This window comes from Vulpes vulpes, chromosome 13, assembly GCF_048418805.1.
Source record: "Vulpes vulpes isolate BD-2025 chromosome 13, VulVul3, whole genome shotgun sequence".
Taxonomy (NCBI): domain Eukaryota; kingdom Metazoa; phylum Chordata; class Mammalia; order Carnivora; family Canidae; genus Vulpes; species Vulpes vulpes.
In genome coordinates, this window is record NC_132792.1 from 125,323,179 (window position 1) to 125,342,256 (window position 19,078).

The 19,078-nt window shown below is 40.0% G+C and overlaps 1 long non-coding RNA gene across 1 annotated transcript in view; it reads right to left on the bottom strand.

The window, feature by feature from the left end:
- Window positions 1-1,055: 1,055 nt before the first annotated feature.
- LOC112923529 (uncharacterized) overlaps window positions 1,056-19,078 on the bottom strand; it is a 107,682-nt gene continuing 89,659 nt past the window's right edge. The window contains exon 3 of the long non-coding RNA XR_003235690.2: window positions 1,056-2,253. This is a non-coding gene — a long non-coding RNA (uncharacterized lncRNA). The remainder of the gene's footprint in view (window positions 2,254-19,078) is intronic.

Below are 19,078 nucleotides of genomic sequence, written 5' to 3' on the forward strand. Positions count from 1 at the left end.
TGGAATGGCTAAGTGGCTTGTTCAAGGCCCAAGATTGAGATTGGTTAGTTGCAGAACGAGTTAGTCATCGATTCATTAAGTCATTGTTCTTCAGATATTTAGGCCACTCTGAAACTAAAAGAAAAGCCTCCATTGTTTTTCAACAAATTAAAATCTGCTGTGCCTTGAAAGAAATACAACCTACCAGGTCTTTATCCTTAAGGGCAAAGTCCATGATCTCAACTGAACCACACAGACAAGTTAGACATCATAGAATGAAAGAAATCATTGCTCACTTTTCAAGTGTAGCTCCAACTGGGTACAAATGCCACTGGTGGACATAAAGGAAGGAGCCTCCCAGCAAGGGATATTTTCCCATCCTACAGATCATACTAAGACAGTAGGGTCCTAATAGCAGTAAATCTGGTGCAGAGGAATCTATAAAACTGTATATATGGGTGCATCCTGTCACTATGAAATATAAAAGATTAGATTTTCATTTGCATGGTTTGCTGGGTTTTATTTGGCAGATACAATAACACAGGCTACGCAGAGTCCATAAAACAAAGTGAGAACAGCAGCTCATTTGGTGGCAGAATGTAATGGTTATGGCTAAAGGGCTTCCATAATTTATCTCAAACCCTTATGCCTACATTTATTGTTGTGTAAATGAAAATCAAACTCTCATGGCCATAAGGAGGGATCTGGTCCGAAATTTGATTGAGATCCTTTCTTCTCACACAGCTTCTGAGATTAGCAATCTGTAACACTTAAAACAGCTACAAAAATATCCAAAAAAGAGGCCACTTTACCTAAGCACACTAGTGTTTCATTACTCCAATTGTGCTCCTCAAAACAATCCTATAACCTCTGGAGGGTGAGCATGAGTGAGTACTCCTGGCCCTGTTCATTGTTCTGACTCCGGCTTCCTCGTTAGAACACTCCTCAGCCCTGGTTAAGAGCTAATGTTTAGCATTCGGATGATGTTCCATGCAAATAATACTTGGGGGTGGTTGGGGGTGTGTTGGAAGAGGGCAATAAAGCAGAGTCAAAGCATGTGATATTGGCCCAAACCATTTCATACAAGTATGGTGTCTTTTAATATTATTAAAAGTACTTATTTTATAGCATATATCTACGAAATTATATTTGAATTCATGATCTTTAACCACTTTATTCTTGTTCTGCTGCAAGAGTAGAAACATTGGCTCTCAAACAAGAATGCTCAAGGCTGGGCATTTTTCTGTGTGAGGGGTAGATTTCTATTTTTTATTTTTTTAAAGATTTAGACTGGAAATATAGTTTGTTACAGAGAAGTCTGTACCATTTTATCAAATGTACATCTGGATAAGGTTTAAAAATATCAGTGATTATCACACCAATGTAGTGGGAATGGAACCATATGACAGGTGTAAGAAATAACATTATAGTTTTATTTTCTACAGATAATATATAACATATACAATATTGATATGTAAACATATATTTTATAATGTTAATAAAAGTTCCATACCATTCAATGAGATGGAAGTGTTTAATATGTCTGGGCTATTGTTATACTCATAATTAAAATTGTCTTAAAAATGAAGGAATAAATTAACTCATTTTTTAAATGACCAACAGACCGTCAACATACATTTTAAATGGATATGAAAATAAATAAAAACATATGGCCTAAATTTTACCAACCATGAACAAGTTGTTAATTTTGAAACTGGGTTATCCCTCTTGGTCTTAGAAACTCTTCATTATTTTTAGGTAAGTCAATATGCATATTAAAGTGATTAGCTCAAACTTTCCAAATATGAAAATTTTATGCCATATAGGTTGTTACTATATACATACATGAACCAATTTGGAGAGGGAAGACAAAATTTTTTAAGTTATTTTAAGCCACTTGTGAATGCAAGTAAAGAATTCATTTTCCAAATCATGAGATAACTGACAGACTTCATCTTGCTTTGGGAGTAAACCCATGGCACATGCATGTGAGGTGTGCGCGTGTGTGCACGCCTGTGTATGTGTGTGTGTGTGTGTATGCATCACTTTCATTGCATAGTCCTCAAATTTAACAGGAAACAATTACAAGAAAAAAACAAGGAACATTAAAAACCAAATAGATTATTACACATTTTCATTTCAAACTGAAGTGTTACTGTCATCAATCATTACAGTCTTGTGTGTTTGCTCTTCTCAGGAAGATGTTTCCAGGTTAGTCCACATACATCTTTAGTCAGCTGACCTTGATGGCCTTCTAGTGGCTGCAGGAAAGATCTGGCAAGTGGAAAGGGAAAAAATGGTAAACTAATACTGATTAAGAGACTTTCAGAAAGAAAGAGAAGAAGAGATCAAAGAGGAGGGAGAAGAAAGGATGAAGACCAAATAAAACTAGGCAAAGTTTTAGGAAATAAAGCAATTATACAAGTTTTCAGTCAGTTCATTTTTCCTAGCACAGAATTTTCTTAATTGGAAATAGTATGTCCTTATATTTTAATTTAAAATCTTCCTTCGCTAGACTAAAACAAGGCAACTAATGCCTCGTAAACATGAATATTCAAATTTTAGAATCTTAATAGCTTCGGGGCCATGCTACTGTTTGGGGTTGCCACTCCACTAACAGATGTGCAGACTGCTGAAAAGGAGAGAGAAACAAGTAAGGGGAAAAAATGTTTTTTTTTTTCCCTTTCAAAGACATTCTGCCTCGAAGGAGCATCACTTTCTAAACTGCCTGTTACCAAGGCAAGTAGGTGCCAGTTTGGTCAGAGTGAATATCCAGATTCTATGATCCTAAATGAGCAAATGGAGTGATTTCTGTGTGCCCCCACCTCCTTGCTATATGTGTCTTCAAACCTTACCTCCATCACAAATAATTTGGGTTTTTGTTTTTGATTTTTTACTTTTGGGTTCTTAAAGCATATTATTCGTAGTAGTAGTATTAGTATTGTGATCTCCTATAGTCCTTTTCACTCAAAATTACAATACAGGGGACTATGGCCAATGCTATGCAGATGGCCAAATAGATAATAAAGGCTCAGTTCATGAATAATATCCACTCAGAAAGAGGACAAAAGCAACAGGAAAAAAGAGCCCAAATTGGACAAAATGTGCATGCTATATTTAAAAAAAAACACACACGCAATCATTGTCAGAGATCATTAAGGGTGCCCTGTAGTTTTAATGATATGCCAGTGGCACCAATTTGATGTGACTGTTTGCTCTTATAGTCAATAAAAAAAGTCATAACTGCCATCAAATTTAAATTTAATTTATTTTCTACACAGCCCTTTCTGTTTTCCTTGTTTTTTTTTTCTTTTATAACATTAACACTTTTTTTGTTAAAAAATGTGTGAAAGATTAATTTGTAGAATGAGGGGGCTGTGGGTGCACAGCGCAGGACAGATGGTGTGGGTGGGACATGGCAGTTTGCGTCTGCGACATCATTTTGTTGTTGCTATTGCAAGTGAGCAAAATAAAGCTATGCTAGCAAGATCCTCTCTTTGGGGGCCCCTCAGATAAGGTGTGTGGCTTTTTCTTATGTTGGGCCCCGCTACCTGGGGACACAGCCACCCCCTGCCCCACAGCCAGCCTGCTCATGAGCCTTGTTAGCCAGAGAACGCTTGAATTTTAGAATTCCATTTATATAGAATTCCACCCAACTTTTGTGTACAAAAGAATGAAATATACTCTTCCTTAGTAAGCCGATTATTTTGAAATGAATTTATGATCTGTCCTCTCTGAGATCCTGTGTTGTAAACCCAAAGGCATGAAACCATAGATGCAAAAAAAAAAAGGAGTGATTTTTTTTTTTTAAAGGAGGGGATTTGGCGGGGGGTTTGCACCAGTCAGAAATTCTACTCACATTCACAGCGAGGGAGATATGGCGCAGGTTTATATTCAAAGGTTCAGTTTTTGCCTTGGAACAGCCCTAATTTACACATAAGTATTGTAGGAGTTCACCATTGTAAAGGTTCTTAGCAAAGAATAAAGCAATTACCAGAGAAAATCACTGTCATATGGCATACACAGACATTTGAGAAAAAGTAAAACTTTGAGAAGGAGGAAAAGGGGAATTCAGGACAGCATGTGGGAGGGAAGATTCGAGTTCTTTTTATGCACAAAGAGATCCATTAACAATATCTTTATCGGTTTCCTTCTTCCTTGTTAACTGAACTGACTCGCAGTGCCCAGAATATATGAACGTGATTGCAAATAAATGTTTTGGGAGGAGGAGGGGGCAGTAAATAAGTGAGCACATGAAAATGGTTAGTGGTTGATTCATGGCAAGATGGAACTGCCTGACGAAAAGTCTCCACCAAATCTGTGCCTCCAATGGGTGCTTCTTGTCCTCGGAAGGCAAGATGGCCCATGAAAGGATGTTAGCGGCCACAGAGTCAAGCACAGTCCCTGAGCCGTTTCAGGCCTTGAGACCAGGGTCTTCTGGTGGACAGGATATTGGGGTTTATTTTTTTTCTTGTTTTGTTTTTCATGAGAGACAGAGAGAGGCAGAGACAGAGGCAAAGGGAGAAGCAGGCTCCATGCAGGGAGCCCGATGCAGGACGCGATCCCAGGACCCCTGGAACACGCCCTGAGCTGAAGGCAGACGCTCAACGACTGAGCCGCCCAGGCACCCCTGGACAGGATATTTGGCATTCCAGTCATTTCATAGCACTTTGTTATTTCCCAGTTAGACGATAGGCTTTCCCAGAGACGGATTGCCCCACATCAGGCAGTGCTCCAAGAGGGCACTTCGCTGACACCAGCGCGAGGGGATCAAGGATCTGGTGGTGAGTCATGGTGGAGGCAGTGGCATGTAGTGGTGTTAGGCGTGGGGTTTGGTGGCAGGCAGTTTGCAGGGGGCCTCAGGCTGCCACTAGCTCTGTGACTGGACCCAAGTTACCATAGTGTATCAGGACCTCAAGCACTACCTCTATAAAGACAGATGACAGGGCAAGCATGTACCTTCCTTACAGAATTAGTGGGGAATCCAAGAGTAGCCCTTTGGAAAGCTGGCAGGTAGTTCATTAAGGCCTTGTTTCTTGGACTTTGCCAACACCTGATGTCCAAAGGCACTCAAAACCCCAAATCTCTGAATCTATGAAACATTTCCTCTGTGTCTTTGGGGGCCACATGGGCAAATACAGTGTTAGAATTTACATGAGTGGATAAAGAATGAGGGAGAAGGATAGATACAATTTTAAGGCCAAAAATACTCTATTACACAGGAGGAGGGCATTACTGACATCGTAGGAAGTAAAGGGGAACCCAGTGTATGTGTTATACTCCTGGAAAATATGGTACACCTGAAGGAAACAGGATAAAGAAAGGGGTCTACCACATACCTAATTGAAAGACAGTTCTCTATTTAATATTTATTTGTTCTACCAGTTTCTCCATGATGCTACATGATAGTGCGCCTTGTAGAAATGGAGTACAGTGAGTTCTTACCATTCACTCACACAACTGCACACAAACAGACTCAGAATAGAGACTAGCTATCCATAAATCCACAATCACAATGTTCATCCTCCTTACACTAGCTATACCACAATCACAATCTTCGTCCTCCTTACACTGAAACAATTGTAGGCCCTGTAACTAATTCTTTTGTGCATCCTGATATACAACACGGAAAGTATCTTTGCCCATCTCTTGTCATCTGCCATCCTTCTGTTTATGTCCCAAACACTGGACAGTACTTCATTCATTGACTCTAGAGGAATTCTGATGGGCTGAGATGAGGATGGAAATGAGAAGCTATATGCACTACATATATCTAATATAAACAAAAATTTATATGTATATACACAGATGTATGTCCAAAATTCCATGTCCAAAATGATCCCCTCACAGTAAGAAGTTCGTTCTTACCAAATGTAGTAGAGGCTCCTGGAAGTCTATCCCTTTCTTTGTCAGCAGTAAAACACTCCATTTTCACTAGGTACATTGCTGCTACAATTAAAAACTACCTTTCCTGGCTTCCTTTGCAGATAGGTATACTTAAATGATAAGCTTTGGACAATGATATATAAGTAGAAACGTTCTATGGCACTTTATAGGAAGCCTCCCTTTAAAAAAACTGTTAAAATGCCCTGTGATCCCTTTCCTCTTTGTCCTTTTCTACTCCCTGGGATATGGATGTGATGGCTGGAGCTTGGGCTGTCATCATGGACCATGAGAATGAGAGCCACACTGTAGAGAGGCTGGACAGGTGACGTAGAAGAAGCTTCTGAATTTAATGAGTTCCTAAAGTGAACATACCAGCCCAGCCTGCTTCTTGACTGCTTCTAGACTTTGTTTCTATAAGAGAAAAATCCTGTCTATCTTGTTTAGAGCCTGGTCATTTAGAGTTTCTTCACATATAGCTGAACCAAATCCTAACTCATGCTTTATCTATGCCTTTCCCTAAAGCACAGTGAACAGTACAGTTTATGTTACCACTGAAGTTTACACCTTTAAATGAAATACAGTATCTTATAAATATGCCAACATGACAAAGGCTATCTTTAAATATTAGATTCTAATATACTTGCATATTTAGTATATGTAAAAAATATTAGGTAGGGGAAATAATGCTAGCTGTTAGAACAACCACCCTCTCCTCCAGTGGCCTCATGAAAAGTGTCTTTCTGATGTAACAGTCTGATGTGGACTCCTTGAGACAGCGGAAGAACCTGAAGGCCTCTGTTCCTTGCAGCTATTCCAAGATCAAGGTTTTCTATCTCAGCCATCAGACACTTGGGCCGCCCATGCCTCAACAAAAGAGAGCGTGCGTAGGATCATCCATGGGAGATTTTTAATGGTCCGAGCCTAGAGTGACTTTTGACACTTCTGACCACATTTTAGCAGACAGAACTCAGCCATGTGGCCCCAGAACAATTGCTAGAGAGCCTGGGAAGCATAGTTTCCCTGTGTTTCAGGAAGAAGAGAAGGAATAGGAGCATTAGTTCTTTCCCAAAGAAATAAACAGAAAGTAGAGTTTCTAGTATCCCTGTTTCTACCTCCTGTTCCAAAGGCTAAATTCAACAAGTACCACATGCTCAAGGAGACAGCTTATCGTGTGGCAAAATAATTCTTTTTAGGTCATTTTGTAGGGAAACATCTAAGACTCTCAATGTTTCTGATCATGGAAGATGGGTTCCCTAAAGAGTGTGACTTCAGTCTCAAGATCTGGCCAACTACCCTTGTTCCTTCTCATAACATATTATGTATATGTATTTAGATACTGAACACCCTTAAATTATTTTGCATGATATTTATAGCAAAACCTTATAGACTGGTTATGGTTAAAAAGGACCGAGTCCAACTGCTCTAAGCAGTATGCACAAACTTTTCCTGTAATATACTTAGTTCAATATACTTTACATTTTTTATCAATGCTCTTTAATGAAACTCCGAAATAATTTCATAGCTAGTTTTTTTCTTATAGGTAAAACAGAACATTCCTCCAACATGAAGACTTTTGTTTTAGTTTTTTTTTTTCTAGTTTGTAGTGGTCTACTTGACAAATAAAAACTATATATACTTAAGGTAGGCAACATGATGTTTTCATTTTTGTTTTCCCTTTTTACCTTTTGACTCCCTTTACCTGTTTCTCCCACCCTCTACCCATCATCTCTGGCAACCACCATTCTGTTCTTTTTTAGTTTTGAGGTTTTGTTTTATTTTTTAGCTTCCTTGTGTAAGTGAAATCATATACTATTTGTCTTTCTCTGTCTGACTTTTTTCACTTAGCATGATGTCCTTGAGGTCCATCCATGTTGTCATAAATGACGATATTCCCTCCCTTTTTTGGCCAACTACTTTTCTTTTCGTTCCCACTATTGTTCTTTCTCCTTGTCCATGTGCTTTTTCCATGATGAGAGGTAACTCTTTAGCATATATGGATGACATTAAGAAAAGTTTCCATAAGTCTACATATTGCTGAGAAAAACAGTTTAAAATGTGTTTAAGTGGTGGCCTGGAATATACCAGACAGGGTAACAAAGGGTCACCAAGGTAGATAGAGATTTTTCCATTTTTTTTCCTTATACTTCTGTTGAATATTTAATAGGCTTTGTGATTATGTGCTGACACTTGTGAGATATAAGGTCATTTAGGATATTTTTAAGTTTTAGACCCTCCAAAAACAGATGGGGGAAGGATAAGAGAAAGCAAGAAATGACAGAGATAGAGGACAGATAAATGGGTGGGTGGGTAGATAGATAAAACCCTATTTTTCCCTAGAAAATCAATCATGATGGTTTTATTTAACCACTATTTCCCTTGAATTCTAGGCAACTATCAAAGACAATCCATTTGAGGAAACATGATTGAGATAAAGAATAATAGAGTCAAGAGTACTCAAGTCCGAGATTCCATTTCAAACTGAATTCCTAGTTTGTAGCCTGCAAATAGGACACGATATTGCCCATCACCTTTATCCTGAGAATCCTTCCTTCATTTGAATAAAAAGTTTGCAACCTCCATTTTCAGAGCTGTCCAGAAGATGTTGTTACTATTAGCTATTATTTCCTTTCATGGTTTGGTTTTGAAGTTTAGCTGTCTTCCAGAGATTTGAGGCATCTAATATGCAGAAAGTAGATTTTAGAGTATTTGTCTATTTCTCATGTGAAAATCAAAGCAAGCTTTAATGTTTTGGATTGTTCAGTTGAAATGTAAGAATGCATTAAAAAATTACTATATTAATAAAAGAAATCTGAAGTATTGATGTTCACATAGGAGAAAGAGGAAATTATAAAAAATACATTTGTAAAACCAAGATGAGTTTTAAGTTGAAAATGGAAAGGCTTCTAATTGGTGTTTTGTTTTGTTTTGTTTTTAAGATTTTATTTATTTATTCATAAGAGACACAGAGAAAGAAGCAGAGACATAGGCAGAGGGAGAAGTAGGCTCTCCGTAGGGATCCTGAGGCAGGACTCGATTCTAGGGCCTCAGGATCACAACCTGAGCCAAAGGCAGACGCTCAATCACTGAGCCACCCAGGTGCCCCTAATTGGTTTTTGTAAGTCTTAAGGAAGCCCCAATTTAGAATGATTGGGTTTAAGATTACTTGTGCCACATGTTAGGATTACTTGTTACACATCTAACAAGTCTGGCACACAGTGCAGCACTCAAATAGTTTTTGAAAGAAGGTAAGGTTCCCAATCTGTATAAAGTAACCATTCCATTCTTATCTATTACAAAGAAATCACCAACCACCTGCCAGAATTTTGTGGCCTAGAAAAGGAGAGATTTTTCAGCTCTCTATGGCTCTGAAGTTTGGGAGAACTATCAGGAATTTTCCAGGATCCCAGTGCATTTTGGGAAAGAACCGGAGCTGGGCTAATCCCCTGATTCCCTTGAATCTTTCTCCATGTATTCAGGCTTGGGGGTCTGACCACAGGCATTGGTTGCAACTTCAACAACTTTAAGTGCTCATTAGAATCACCTGGGGATTTTTCACAAACTATTGTTGTCAGGATCCCACTTGAGCCTTACTGAAGCCTTGTCTCCAAGGGGAAGGTCTGGCCATGGAATCCAGGAATGTGTGTCTGAAAAGCCTCCCTGTTGAATCCATTACTTGTCAAAGATTGAGAAATGCCTCACCTCTGCAGGTGAATGAAACACAGCCTTAGCTGGGGTTTCGAATGCACTTGTCATAGCTTTTGGCCACCAGCTAGGTATAAAAGGACAGGATCATGTTCTTGCTCAAAAATGATTGCATGATCCCTGCAGTCTCTGTCCTCACCTCTAGGAGGCAGGGTATAGTCTGGGCATTTTTATAATACACCCCTGTGTCAAACACTTGCAACTTAGCTATAACCCCTAACCATTTGGACTGCGTTCCTGTGAACATATGAGCACTAGAAAAAAAGAAAGTTTGAAAAAGTGCAGGTGGACTGTTAGCAATTAGAAAACCATAACCGACAGTCTGGACACTCATTTAATACTATTAAAAGAATTAATGCATTTCTTAGTAAATAAGAGGCTAGAGCACGAGGACATGCGATTAATGTGTGTTTATGTGTTTTTTTTTTTTTTCAATTAGAAAATCCAGAAAGTAGATTATAGCCAGTTAAGAACAACCTGGTCTACAACCAAAGACATGTTCAAACAAGAGGCCAAAGTCAAAGTATTGGATTACAATTATGAGACTATCAAATAACTAAAAAGTGGGATCATTCCCTTCCTCATTTTTCAGGCTTCTCTTAGTATTGCCAGGGCTTTAATAAATTGCAGAGAGGAAGATAAATAGGACTACTTGGGATTAATATTGTATGGTGTTTTTAGTTGGCCTGCTGTCTTTTTGATATACTGATTTCCACCCGTTCCAAGCCTTTTGATAGAGAGCAGTTAAACTTGAATGAACACAGTCTTCTCATCCAGTGTGCCTTATCCTCATAACAAGAATGAAGTGTGCTTTTTTTCCCCTTCAATAGTTTATAAATAGTCCATATAAAACTGCCCATTACCTTTTTGTACATACTAAGCTCGTTATTGAAAACTTACGCCCCCTCAAACCTCCAGGCCTTTCTGCATCTAAATGAAACTCTTTGCGCTTAAATGTATATGGCAGGAAAAATCAGTAAATGCTAATATTCAAACCCCAAGGGGGCAGCCTGCACACAGATGAAAATATGACCGTGTACATACAGAGTTTCGTTGCATGACACCAGGCCTAGAGGAGAAAACCAAAGCCTGCATAAAGGATTTCACTCCAAGAAGTAGAAGAACCCTGTACTCGGGCGTACCTACATTCATCCATAAACTCAAAAGAGTCTGTAGCAATCCTGACATTGTTTCAAACCACAGCATGAGATCAACAGTACATAAACCACAGCAAAATTTTTTTAAATTCCCATTTACTTAATAATACATATCACCAACTTTGCAGTCAGATGTCAAGGCAACAGGCAAAACAAGTTATTTTTAGGAGTCCAGCCAAGGGCCATTTGGTCATTCATGAGTGGGTTCTAAGAAGGCCAAAGCCAAAACATCAAGACGGGCCATTATCTGGGCAGTGGCTGCAGGGCCAAACCGCCTCACAAGGGGAGTGTCATCGACCGCACAGGAAACTAGATGAGAGACAACATGTGGTTAATACGGGCCCATTACTGTGATGAGAAAAATAACCACGAGCAGGAATGCTGATAGTGGTGGGAGCGTTTCATATTGAGAGAACGGTGTAAGGAATGGTTTGGATAAAGACATGGCCAAGGGGTCTAACATGCAAAATGTATCTGAAGGCTAATATGCTTCCTTGGAAAGAGATTTAGGTAAGGGGCAAACATGGTCTACATCTGAAAGGCAATTTACTTGCTTCCTATTGTTTTCTAACTGCTACCAGAGCAGCAAGACCATGGTTTCCAGTTCTCATCAAGATGAATGATGGCAAGCAGGAAGCTATTTCAGGCTTGTAGAATGCCTTTGGATGTGATATAACTGGGGTCTGCGGGAAAAGAATGGCAGTAAGAAATGCCTCGGGAAGTTATGAATACAGAGTGCCTCATTCCTTCATTTCTTTCCCCCATAAGGCTTTGTTGAATCCTTTTCCCGACGCATGTACATGCCCGGGTGAGGGATACCAAGACACATAAACACTGTCCCTGCCTTCTGGGAGCCTTCATTCATACCTTCGTCATCATTGTCATCCCCATCATACTCCATCATCATCATCATCATCATCATCATCATCCATCATTATCCCACATCATCATCATCATCATCCCCCATCGTCATCACGTCAGCAAATACTCCACACAACAAATACAGCTCCCTGAGTTTTCCTTAAGAGAAGGAGGCTGAGATGTCTATAATTGTCACTGATACTCAGTTTGGGATGATGATTCTCATTTCAAACAGTGCAACAGAAACCAGGTTACTGGCCACATTCCCTTGGGTGGAGCCATGAAACTAGTTCTGTCCGTCGGGCTATGAACCAGTGAATCTTACAGGTCGAAACTCAGAAGGGGCAATGCTCAACCTTCCAGCTGTGTCTTCCCTTCATTTGCCTGGACAGTTAAGGAGGGCTCACGGCAATGTGGCAGACCTGCAAGATTGGCCTGGATTGTCGAGTTACAGCTTAGTGGACAGACGCCCGGGAAATCACCCAGCCCACAGTGGACTTCTTAAGTGAGAAATAGCCCTTTGTGGTATGAAGTTACCGAGACATTACTGCACTGCAGCATAACTTATCCTGCCTCATACCATTAATAAATGTTTGTTTTGCTTAGGACTTTTAGAGGAGATGAGAAATCACTGCCTCGGTAGATATGGAAGGAACTTTATGGATTAATAATCAACTCACCCAGTGCAAATAAATCTCCCAGTGGAAAAAAAAAAATCAGCTTTTCCCCTGTGTTCTTTCCTTTCAGTCAACCCCAGCCACACCAACTCTTCCCCAGATGGTGGGCTTCCTCATGCCTGGCTTCTTGGGGGGAACCCAGGGACCTCCAGTGTATCCATATCACTTTTCTTCTCGGTCTACTGGAGGCAATATGGGGATTTTGCCAAGTGAAATCTCCTACTTAAGAAATGAAGGTAAAGTGAGTACAAATGTATAGAAACAGATGGATTTGCTGGGTATAGATTTCTAATCAAAGTGTATTTGAGCCTCATCTTCCAAAACATTGGCAGGATATTTTTGATCCTTGAATTCTGAATCTATTCAGTGAAGGGTAACCTTCTTTAAATGCCTAATGATGTGGCCCTATGCTAGCTTTGTTTATTCACCCCAAATTATGACAATGTATGAAACATTTCTTTCTATAGAATAATTATATTCCTTATTAACCATAAAAATCTTCAACAGCAATATTCTCATTAATAATTTGTGATTTTTAAAGCACTTTGCATGTTCAAAGTCATAACTATAGTATCATGAACAATAATAGTCATCATCATATTTTAAGCCTATTCATGCACAGAAGAGAGTTAGGAAGTTCTTTATAATGTAAATTATTCCTAAGCTCTAGAAATTCAATTTACACTTACAAACATTACTTAATTTTAAATTCTTCTATTAAAATATATAATTGTTGGGGCAACAAGCTCCATATTTAACTGCCAATTCTTCCAAAAAAAAAATACCATACTGAATCTTACTTTGGGTGAGAGATAAGTGACCACAGATGGAAAGTTAATGCTTTCAGGGCATGGCTTAACTCCCTGGAAGAAGTAAATCACATTTATTTCTTGTTAAAAAAAAATTAAGTGCTTTTCTTCTTGTGTGTACTATGTGTTTTAACCTCCCATAAACCCAATGTTTCATAAGGGGTGTGGTATAGTGGTTAAGAGCATAGACTTTGAAGTTAGACTTGTGGGTTTTAATTCTTCCTCTGCCATTTTGCTAGCTGTGTGACCTTGACCACGCTCTTTGATCCTCCTGAGCCTCATCCTACCTGTAAACCGAAGCTCCTAATAGTCCCTATCTTACAGCAGTACCTGATATATACATGCAATGAAAATGCTTGTTGATTAAAAATAAAATTATACACTAGACATGAAGTAGAAAAATGGCAAAAAATAAAATACCTGTCTTTGATTCTCAGTGAGGCTTCAGAATTGAATAATGCAGAAAAAAAATTTCCCCTGCCATCCCTCATTATGGCTCCCCAAAAAGCAATGGGAACAGAAATAGGCTGTTTGGGGAACTCCCATTCAGGGAATTCTCAGACTTTGGTTAATCACAAATGGTGAATTAACCCCTAAATATGCCAAAGTTGCCCCAGGTTTTCTAGGGCTACCAAGGTCTCCTGGGGCCCTGACGGTGGCAGTGAAGCCCACACCAGCGAGCACAGCACAGGTGCCCACTGAGAGTCTAGGTCCACACTTGCTCATTGTGGTTACAGAATTCAGAAAGCTCTGAAAACCAGAAGTTTATTTGTTTGTCTTTAGTAAGTGAAGAGCAAACTCACCTGTCATTAAAACTTGTCCTGAATGGAGATGAGGCTATTTGAAGACTTTATTTTTCTTAGTGTGATTCTTCTCTTGCTTTGCTACAGAAACAATAATGCCTTTGTTTATGGGTGCTTCCCCAGAACTTGGTGGAATGTTATATGCTTCATATATGTTTTATGTGTTCCACGTTTTATGTACCATATTACCTTCTTAAAATCTGAAAAAGCCTGAATTCAAAATCCCATCTGACACAAAGGATTTCAGTTTGGGGATTGTGGACCTTGACTTTCTTAGGTGTCAGATGGGAAGGTCATTGACAACTCTGCTGTCTCCGGTGTTGAGATGTGAGCTCCATGGAATCTTTTCTCTCACTTCCTCAAGGCCAAAAGGTGGGAACAGGAAGGGAGCCTCTGATGACAGAGAGAGTCTTTAACAAAATACTAGAGTCTTTAACAAAATACTAGAGTCTTTTCTCCCAGAAACTGGTTCCAAGAGGGCTGCTGTGAAGATTTACAAGGGGTGGCTGGATGGGAACCAGGTCACAGAAGGCGTGGGTAGTCAAACCCAGGAGGCTCAGCAGCAGGAATGTTCTGTCCTCAGTAAACCTGGGCTGTGAGTAAGAGAGCAGTCCCAGGAGGAGTGTGAGAACACTGGCTAGACTCGGCCACACAGAGGTCTAACAGAAAGGGTCTGCTGCCATTCAACGCATGTTTGTGTCTGCACCTGATCACTAGGTTCTCCTCCAAGCTCATCCACCTCGCTTACTGGAAACATTCTGGAAAGCAGCCAGATAGTTAAAGCAGTGGGCAGTCAATTCCTCCTGCTTATCATGGGGATTTGCACCCTGTCATCACTGATCACATTTAAGCGTAGGCTTTTTACCTATAAACTCGCAATCCCTACAAATTGATGTAACCCCAGTGGCCCTAGGGACACTGCTACTTCATGAGACCTGACATGACTGAGACTCAGAGCCCTGAAGCCACACCTTGTAGAAATCAAAACCCCTCCCATAGTGTCTATATATTCCTGGTGGAGCAGGCTTATTGTTGTCGTGATAACCTCTTCCCCTAGAACTGTCTGCCCTCTTCCAGTGACCCACATGTGCAACACAATTTCTACTCACAGAAAAAAACCTCACATAGAGAAAGTTAAGTATGCAGCAGACCTTGTAAAGACCTGGAAGGAGGAAAGGGGGAACCCAACAATTTAAACAAGTTCAACCAAGGATTAGACACCACAGTGTAAAAAAAAAAAATCGATTGTAGGGATATACTTCCCTGATCCTTTCTCATCCAGCTCAGGACTCTAACCCAGCACTGCCAAACAGAAAAATAATTCACATAAACAACTGAATACCTTCTAATGGCCACATTTAAAAATTAGTATGTTGGGGCACCTGGGTGGCTCTGTCATTTAAGTGTCCAACTCTTGATTTTAGCTCAGGTCATGATCTCAGAGTTGTGAGATGGAGCCCCGCATCAGGCTCTGTGCTGAATGTGAAGCCTGCTTGAGAGTCCCTCTCTCCCCCTCCCTCTGCCCCTACCCCTTTCCCTCTGTTCGTGCACTCCCTCTCTTTAAATAAATGAATAAATAAATAAATAAATATTATTTTGTTAATTTTAATACATTTTATTTAACTCAATATTATTATTCAGTATATTAGAATTTCTAGATTATAGATTCAATATCTAGAGTATAGAGTTGATGTAATCAAAATTTTTAAAGTATTAATTAAATCTTTGACATCGTCTCTTCCATAAGGCCTTCCACACAGTGTGCATTTTACACTTAAAGCACACCTCCATTCAGACTTGCCACATGTAGCTGTGGCCACCCTGTGACCTGGTACTCCCTCCAGGGCTACCTGTCTCCCCAGCCTCTTCCTCACCACCCTCAATAGTCTTAGAGGACACTCAATCCCTCTTATTTCTAGGAAACCCTTCCCTAGTTTCTGCTCCTGTATCACAGCCTACTTCTTCTTGGTCAATTTCCATTTTAAAAAAGCCTATTTATTTAGAAATTGGACATTCATTAGAATTTTTTTTTTGTTTCTCCACTTACATCAGAAATTATTATTTATCATGATTGTTATTTATCATTTTTATCATGATGCCTTCATGATCTGACAGGTTGGGAGACTTAACTCTAAAAGTTAAAGATTTATCACATTCACACAGCACAGGGTGAGCCCATGACTCCTGAAGGGTCTCCTTTTGGCTCCAAAAGTTAAGAGCACAGGACCCAGAGCCCCCGACTGCTGAGACTGCTGACTTATTCTCCTGAATTCTTCTCTGGGTCGATCGTCAGCTTCTACCAGGCCCCCCGAAGTTCTAGGCTCTGTCTCGCCTTTTCTCTTCTCTTTCCCTACACACTCTGGTGCTTGAACCTTTACTTGGGCCTTTTGCCTGCAACACCAGCACCTGCTTGAATCCACCTTCCTCTCCACAGCCTGGATCTCCGCCCAGAACACATACTAGCTCCTCTGAAGTCATTATCTCTATTAACCCCAGGCACTTTTGGTCCTAGACCTCCCAGGCCCACATCCTGCCAGTCACCACACTCCCCTCTGTACGAGTTTAAAAATGCAATTTCAAGACTTTACAATCAGAAGTTGAATGTTACATGATAATTCTCCTAAGTTGGTAAACACTGTTTGAAAGTCTGAGAGAACTAAAAGAGTTGCAATATTTATGACTTCCAATGTACTAGATTTACAAAACTTTAAGATCATCCATTGGAAGATTTTGTGTGCCAGAATCATTAGCTTGCTGGATCAAGCATTTGAGGTCGCTTAGGAAGAAAATTAAATGTGCTAAATTTATCACTGCAATTTAAGAGAAACGAATAATTAATGTAAATGACACTAATGGCTCAAGGGGTATTTAGTCCTTTCAAGTTGAGTCGATCGAAAACTAATCAAAGTTGTTTCCTCTTATTTTATATAAAATGTACTAAATTTATAAAGAATTGTAACATAAACGTGAAGGCTTTGGGAAACTGGGCTTTTACATGTGTAATTTTAATGACCAAATATTCATTAAAACCCCAGGTGTGTTGTGTTCCTCAAAAGGGAGTGGGCAGCTTCTTAACACTTCAGCATCCATGATGGCCCCCATAGGGTCTCTACATGGCTGAGTTTCTCCAAGATGGCCATGGTCAAGAAGTTTCCAGCACGAGCTTGGTGATGGCTCAGGAAGGCAAGGGGTGGGGCCAATGAGCAGAGTTGAGGGTGGAGCACAGGAAGATTGGCCACCCAACCCGACCCCCTCAACCTTGAGGGGGTCTAGAGTGCAGAGAATGGAAAGAGACTTTTGTCAAAAGTGCCCTTTCCACATACACCAAGTCTTGGCGATGTCCTCAGAGTTCCTTTGTGAGTGGATCCGTCTCTGCTCTCAAGGACACGCATTAGCTCCAGTTGTACAGTGGTGCCAACCAAGGTTCTATGAGATTCAGTGACATGCTCTCTTAGCCCCTTTGAGCTGCCATAGCAAAAATACCATAGCCTGGGGGACTTAAACAACAAAAAATTATTTCACACAGTTCTGGAGTGTGGGAAGTACAAGATCACAGTATTGGCAGATTTGATATCTGGTGAGGTATGCTCTCTGGTTCATAGATGGCCATCTTCTTGCTGTGGCACATAGTAGATGGGGCAAAAGAACTTTCTGGGGTCTCTTTTATAAAGGCATCAATCCCACGCAGAGGGGCTCCACCCTCATGACTCATGACCTCTGAAAGGCCCCACTTCCTCAAACTATCACACTGGGGATTAGGTTTCAACAGATGAATTTCCGAAGGATGTAAACATTCAGTCTATAAGGCACACTCAAGTCCCAGGACAAGGGTGACAGAAACACAGATCTGTGCCTAGCTGCCCTTTCTAATGCCTGCACATCCACCATCTGTAAATATCAAACACAATGTCTATGCAAATACAAACTTTCATGGAGCAGAAAGATCCCACCTAGCAAACTGAACAAAGCCACAAGCATATAGTCTGTGGATATGCTGAGATAAGGTCCAGAACATACTGGTCATGGCTTTAGTGCCTCTATTCAGTGAATGTGACTACCGTCTCTCTCAGTGGATTCCATTTTAATGACACAGCCCTGTCCCCAGCAGGAGACTATCTGGTGAGTGTAAGTAGGGCCCACAGTATTAAAATAACTTTAGGCCTCATAACATCATAGACACTCCAGGATGGTAGGAGTGAAGGTTTTGTTAGTTGATCATGTTAATAACCAGTATTAATTTTTATCAAAGCACAGCTTCTCTATAGCAATTCAGGACCACCAGCTCCTTCACAGATGAAGCTCTGCTTTTGAGGAGAATGGTGGTTATGATGCGGAGGAAAGGGTATTTCACAGATGTTTACTGGAAAAGGATGGAGAAGAGAAAACAAAACAGGAGAGCCATTAACCCTTGTGTTTGTTTGTTTCAGAGCAACTATAATTAGGAGACAAAATAGAAGATCAGTAGATAAGAACCAGTTGTCATTTTACTCCTCTGCCTGTCCTGCCTTTTTGCAAATAGCCAGACTCAGGAATTAGGACAAGAATGAATTGGCTTGGTTTGGAGGAAAAGCAGTTTCTTCCTCCATCCAGCTAACCCTTGTCACTTATCTGAATTAAAAACAATAATGTCCTATGTAGGGTTGTCCAGTGTCACAAATAAAATATGGGACACTTAGAAAAACTCGAATTTCAGATAAAAAATAAATAGCCATCTAGTAGAGAAGTATATTCTAAATACTGCATGGGATATAATGCGACATTTAGGGCATACTAAAAAATTATTTTTAAATTTTCATTGTTTACATTAAATTCAAATTTAATAGGGTGTCCTATACCTTATCTGGCATTCCTAGCTGTATGGCCACTGGGCTTAGATGTACACCTAATAATATATATTTTTTGAATTAGCATTAATAAAAAAAAAATAACAAACATGTATTATAGGCATAGTCTTCTCTAGCTACCATTTCATACTTGGATAAAGAGAACGTTCCCAACCTTATAGCTTTTATCCTAGAGAAATGGAGGAATTTGCCCAGGGTCACCCCTTTCCATATGCAGCGGAGCTAGGATCCAGACCTGGGTCTGCAGGAGTCTAAAGCCTGCTCTTCATCATGACCCTGCATCACCTCTCAAACTCTGAGTTGATAACACAGGCAACCATTGCTTTTACTCTTATTATTATCTTGGTAAAATACACACAA